Source organism: Anomaloglossus baeobatrachus, unplaced genomic scaffold (assembly GCF_048569485.1).
Source record: "Anomaloglossus baeobatrachus isolate aAnoBae1 unplaced genomic scaffold, aAnoBae1.hap1 Scaffold_3133, whole genome shotgun sequence".
Classification (NCBI taxonomy): domain Eukaryota; kingdom Metazoa; phylum Chordata; class Amphibia; order Anura; family Aromobatidae; genus Anomaloglossus; species Anomaloglossus baeobatrachus.
Window position 1 is genome coordinate 62,943 of NW_027442540.1, and position 6,000 is coordinate 68,942.

Sequence of the window (6,000 nt, forward strand, 5' to 3'; positions counted from 1 at the left end):
TGATTTTTCACTGCACGTGTCTCCGTGCGGCGTACCCGCGTGTCTGTGATTGCCGCACTGAGACATGTCCATTTTTTTCTGGCATCACTGATGTCCCACGGACCACACAGTGGTGTGGTCCGTGAAACACGTGCCAGAAAAAAACGTGCTTTTAAAATAAAAAACATTTTAACTCACCCGGCGTCCAGCGATGTCCTCTGCAGCCCATGCAGCCTGCTGCTTCTAAGCCGGCTCATTATTGTCGCGCATATTCATGATGTGCGACACAGCCGACCCGGAAGCAGCTGCTGCGGGGGTCAGCGCCGGCCGGATGCTGCACCGCGGGAGCGATCAGCACCATGGACAGTGGGAGCGGGCGCAGGTGAGATGATTACTGAGTGCAATCACGGGCCACGGAGAACGGAGCCCGGATTGCACTTAGACAACCCACGTGTGCCGTGAATCACGCAGGGACATGTGCGTGTTTTACACGCCAGTGAAAAACGTCACTGTTTTTCACTGACGTGTGAAACGGGCCTTAGGCAGACTATATATAGCACCCAATGTGAGTCTATAGTAGATATATACGCCATGTATGTATGGTACATGTGTGTGTGTGCGTGCGTGGTTTGTGTCATATAGGTATGTGTGTATATATATATATATATATGCACATAGATTCTCCAGGCTTATCCCTCTATGTGTCACTATATGGATTGACACATTGGGCTCCGAATGTAGAGTGTGCAGATTGCATACGAGTGGTCACATGACCATTCATTCTGACTGTCGACAACTGTGTCTGCTGCATGTGATGAGAGGATTCACATATCTACACTGTGTAGCAGCAAGCAACAAATAGTGCGATAATAATAATCATCATCATCTTCAATAAAATATAGTTACTGCAGATTTTTGTGAAAAATCTTGACCACTATTTTTTCCTTGGGCTCCATGATATTTTGGTCATGCTGTCATACATCACAGCATGCCTATGTCACTACTAGCATGATGCAGGTCTGTGAGGTGGCTTTCATTTCCGCACTGTCTCGTTCACCGTCTGTCTCTGTCTGTCTCTAGCTTTCCGTCTCTTTTCTTTCCCTTTCTGTCTCTCTCTATCCGTCTCCCCACTGACATCTTATTACCTCTTATACTAACACTGTCCTTTGTTACTATTGTAACCAATCACAGCTGAGATTAACCCCTTCAGCCCCAAGCCTATTTTGACCCTAAAGACCAGGCCATTTTTTGCAATTCTGACCAGTGTCACTTTATGAGGTTTTAACTCTGGAACGCTTCAGCGGATCCCGGTGATTCTGAGATTGTTTTTTCGTGACATATTGGGCTTCATGTTAGTGGTAAATTTAGGCCGATATTTTTTGCATTTCTTTGTGAAAAAAACGGAAATTTCGCGAAAATTTTGAAAATTTTGTAATTTTCAAACTTTGAATTTTTATGCTCTAAAACCAACGAGACATATGACACAAAATAATTAATAAATAACATTTCCCACATGTCTATTTTACATCAGCACAATTTTGGGAAAGAAAAAAAAAAATTTTAAGGAAGTTATAGGGGTTCAAAGTTTATGAGCAATTTCTCATTTTTACAACAAAATTTACAAAGCCACTTTTTTTAGGGACCACATCACATTTGAAGCGATTTTGAAAGGTCTACATGACACAGAACACCCAAAAGTGACACCATTCCAAAAACGGCACCCCTCAGGCTACTCAAAACCACATTCAAGAAGGTTATTAACCCTTCAGGTGCTTCACAGTAACTAAAGCAATGTGGAAGGAAAAAAATGAACATTTTACTTTTTGCAACAAAAATGTTAATTTAGCCTCAAATATTGCATATTCACAAGGGATTAAATGAACCCCCAAAATTTGTTGGGCAATTTCTACTGAACACGCAGATACCTCATATGTGGCGAAAAACCACTGTTTGGGCGCACGGCAGGACTTGGAAGGGAAGGAGCGCCATTTGACTTTTTTGAACAGAAAATTAGCTGGAATCGTTAGCCGCACCATGTTGCGTTTGGAGAGCCCCTGAGGTGCCGAAACAGTGGAGCTCCCCCACATGTGACCCCATTTTGGAAACTAGACCCCCATGGCATAGAAAAAAAAAAAACAGCGGAAGATGGGGGGGGGAGGGGGCGGCAGATGGGGCGGCAGCAGATGGGGGGGCAGCGGCATCTAAAGGGAGCATCTGTGATTGTGAGACGGCGGCTGGGATAGGGTGGGGGCGGATGGGAGAGGGCGCAGTGGATGCAGGAGCGGCAGAGGATGGGGGGAGGGAGCGGGTGGGGGGGATGGGTGGGAAGGGGAGTGGGAGGTGAGATTGGGGATAGTTACCCTACAGGATGGATCTAGGCAGCTGGATCACAGGAGATGAAGGAGGCAGCAGATCGGGGAGGGTGAGAGGTGGGGGAGGGAGCGCAGCGCAGATCACGGAGGAGACAGGTGAGCAGAGCACAGATCACGGGGGTGAGAGGTGAGGGAGAGCGGACAGCAGATCACGGGGGTGAGAGGTGAGGGAGAGCGGACAGCAGATCACGGGGGTGAGAGGTGAGAGCGCAGATCACGGGGGTGAGAGGTGGAGGGAGAGCGGACAGCAGATCACGGGGGTGACAGGGGAGGGTGCACAGATCAGGGGGGTGACAGGGGAGGGAGCGCACAGATCACGGGGGTGACAGGGGAGGGAGCACAGATCACGGGGGTGACAGGGGAGGGAGCGCACATCACGGGGGTGACAGGGGAGGGAGCGCACATCACGGGGGTGACAGGGGAGGGAGCGCACATCACGGGGGTGACAGGGGAGGGAGCGCACATCACGGGGGTGACAGGGGAGGGAGCGCACATCACGGGGGTGACAGGGGAGGGAGCGCACATCACGGCGGTGACAGGGGAGGGAGCGCACATCACGGCGGTGACAGGGGAGGGAGCGCACATCACGGCGGTGACAGGGGAGGGAGCGCACATCACGGCGGTGACAGGGGAGGGAGCGCACATCACGGCGGTGACAGGGGAGGGAGCGCACATCACGGCGGTGACAGGGGAGGGAGCGCACATCACGGCGGTGACAGGGGAGGGAGCGCACATCACGGCGGTGACAGGGGAGGGAGCGCACATCACGGCGGTGACAGGGGAGGGAGCGCACATCACGGCGGTGACAGGGGAGGGAGCGCACATCACGGCGGTGACAGGGGAGGGAGCGCACATCACGGCGGTGACAGGGGAGGGAGCGCACATCACGGCGGTGACAGGGGAGGGAGCGCACATCACGGCGGTGACAGGGGAGGGAGCGCACATCACGGCGGTGACAGGGGAGGGAGCGCACATCACGGCGGTGACAGGGGAGGGAGCGCACATCACGGCGGTGACAGGGGAGGGAGCGCACATCACGGCGGTGACAGGGGAGGGAGCGCACATCACGGCGGTGACAGGGGAGGGAGCGCACATCACGGCGGTGACAGGGGAGGGAGCGCACATCACGGCGGTGACAGGGGAGGGAGCGCACATCACGGCGGTGACAGGGGAGGGAGCGCACATCACGGCGGTGACAGGGGAGGGAGCGCACATCACGGCGGTGACAGGGGAGGGAGCGCACATCACGGCGGTGACAGGGGAGGGAGCGCACATCACGGCGGTGACAGGGGAGGGAGCGCACATCACGGCGGTGACAGGGGAGGGAGCGCACATCACGGCGGTGACAGGGGAGGGAGCGCACATCACGGCGGTGACAGGGGAGGGAGCGCACATCACGGCGGTGACAGGGGAGGGAGCGCACATCACGGCGGTGACAGGGGAGGGAGCGCACATCACGGCGGTGACAGGGGAGGGAGCGCACATCACGGCGGTGACAGGGGAGGGAGCGCACATCACGGCGGTGACAGGGGAGGGAGCGCACATCACGGCGGTGACAGGGGAGGGAGCGCACATCACGGCGGTGACAGGGGAGGGAGCGCACATCACGGCGGTGACAGGGGAGGGAGCGCACATCACGGCGGTGACAGGGGAGGGAGCGCACATCACGGCGGTGACAGGGGAGGGAGCGCACATCACGGCGGTGACAGGGGAGGGAGCGCACATCACGGCGGTGACAGGGGAGGGAGCGCACATCACGGCGGTGACAGGGGAGGGAGCGCACATCACGGCGGTGACAGGGGAGGGAGCGCACATCACGGCGGTGACAGGGGAGGGAGCGCACATCACGGCGGTGACAGGGGAGGGAGCGCACATCACGGCGGTGACAGGGGAGGGAGCGCACATCACGGCGGTGACAGGGGAGGGAGCGCACATCACGGCGGTGACAGGGGAGGGAGCGCACATCACGGCGGTGACAGGGGAGGGAGCGCACATCACGGCGGTGACAGGGGAGGGAGCGCACATCACGGCGGTGACAGGGGAGGGAGCGCACATCACGGCGGTGACAGGGGAGGGAGCGCACATCACGGCGGTGACAGGGGAGGGAGCGCACATCACGGCGGTGACAGGGGAGGGAGCGCACATCACGGCGGTGACAGGGGAGGGAGCGCACATCACGGCGGTGACAGGGGAGGGAGCGCACATCACGGCGGTGACAGGGGAGGGAGCGCACATCACGGCGGTGACAGGGGAGGGAGCGCACATCACGGCGGTGACAGGGGAGGGAGCGCACATCACGGCGGTGACAGGGGAGGGAGCGCACATCACGGCGGTGACAGGGGAGGGAGCGCACATCACGGCGGTGACAGGGGAGGGAGCGCACATCACGGCGGTGACAGGGGAGGGAGCGCACATCACGGCGGTGACAGGGGAGGGAGCGCACATCACGGCGGTGACAGGGGAGGGAGCGCACATCACGGCGGTGACAGGGGAGGGAGCGCACATCACGGCGGTGACAGGGGAGGGAGCGCACATCACGGCGGTGACAGGGGAGGGAGCGCACATCACGGCGGTGACAGGGGAGGGAGCGCACATCACGGCGGTGACAGGGGAGGGAGCGCACATCACGGCGGTGACAGGGGAGGGAGCGCACATCACGGCGGTGACAGGGGAGGGAGCGCACATCACGGCGGTGACAGGGGAGGGAGCGCACATCACGGCGGTGACAGGGGAGGGAGCGCACATCACGGCGGTGACAGGGGAGGGAGCGCACATCACGGCGGTGACAGGGGAGGGAGCGCACATCACGGCGGTGACAGGGGAGGGAGCGCACATCACGGCGGTGACAGGGGAGGGAGCGCACATCACGGCGGTGACAGGGGAGGGAGCGCACATCACGGCGGTGACAGGGGAGGGAGCGCACATCACGGCGGTGACAGGGGAGGGAGCGCACATCACGGCGGTGACAGGGGAGGGAGCGCACATCACGGCGGTGACAGGGGAGGGAGCGCACATCACGGCGGTGACAGGGGAGGGAGCGCACATCACGGCGGTGACAGGGGAGGGAGCGCACATCACGGCGGTGACAGGGGAGGGAGCGCACATCACGGCGGTGACAGGGGAGGGAGCGCACATCACGGCGGTGACAGGGGAGGGGGCGGGTAGATGACCACGGGGGTGAGAGGTGGGGGGAGCGTGCAGCACATCACGGAGGGGAGGGGGCGAGCAGCACATCACGGAGGGGAGGGGGCGAGCAGCACATCACGGAGGGGAGGGGGCGAGCAGCACATCACGGAGGGGAGGGGGCGAGCAGCACATCACGGAGGGGAGGGGGCGAGCAGCACATCACGGAGGGGAGGGGGCGAGCAGCACATCACGGAGGGGAGGGGGCGAGCAGCACATCACGGAGGGGAGGGGGCGAGCAGCACATCACGGAGGGGAGGGGGCGAGCAGCACATCACGGAGGGGAGGGGGCGAGCAGCACATCACGGAGGGGAGGGGGCGAGCAGCACATCACGGAGGGGAGGGGGCGAGCAGCACATCACGGAGGGGAGGGGGCGAGCAGCACATCACGGAGGGGAGGGGGCGAGCAGCACATCACGGAGGGGAGGGGGCGAGCAGCACATCACGGAGGGGAGGGGGCGAGCAG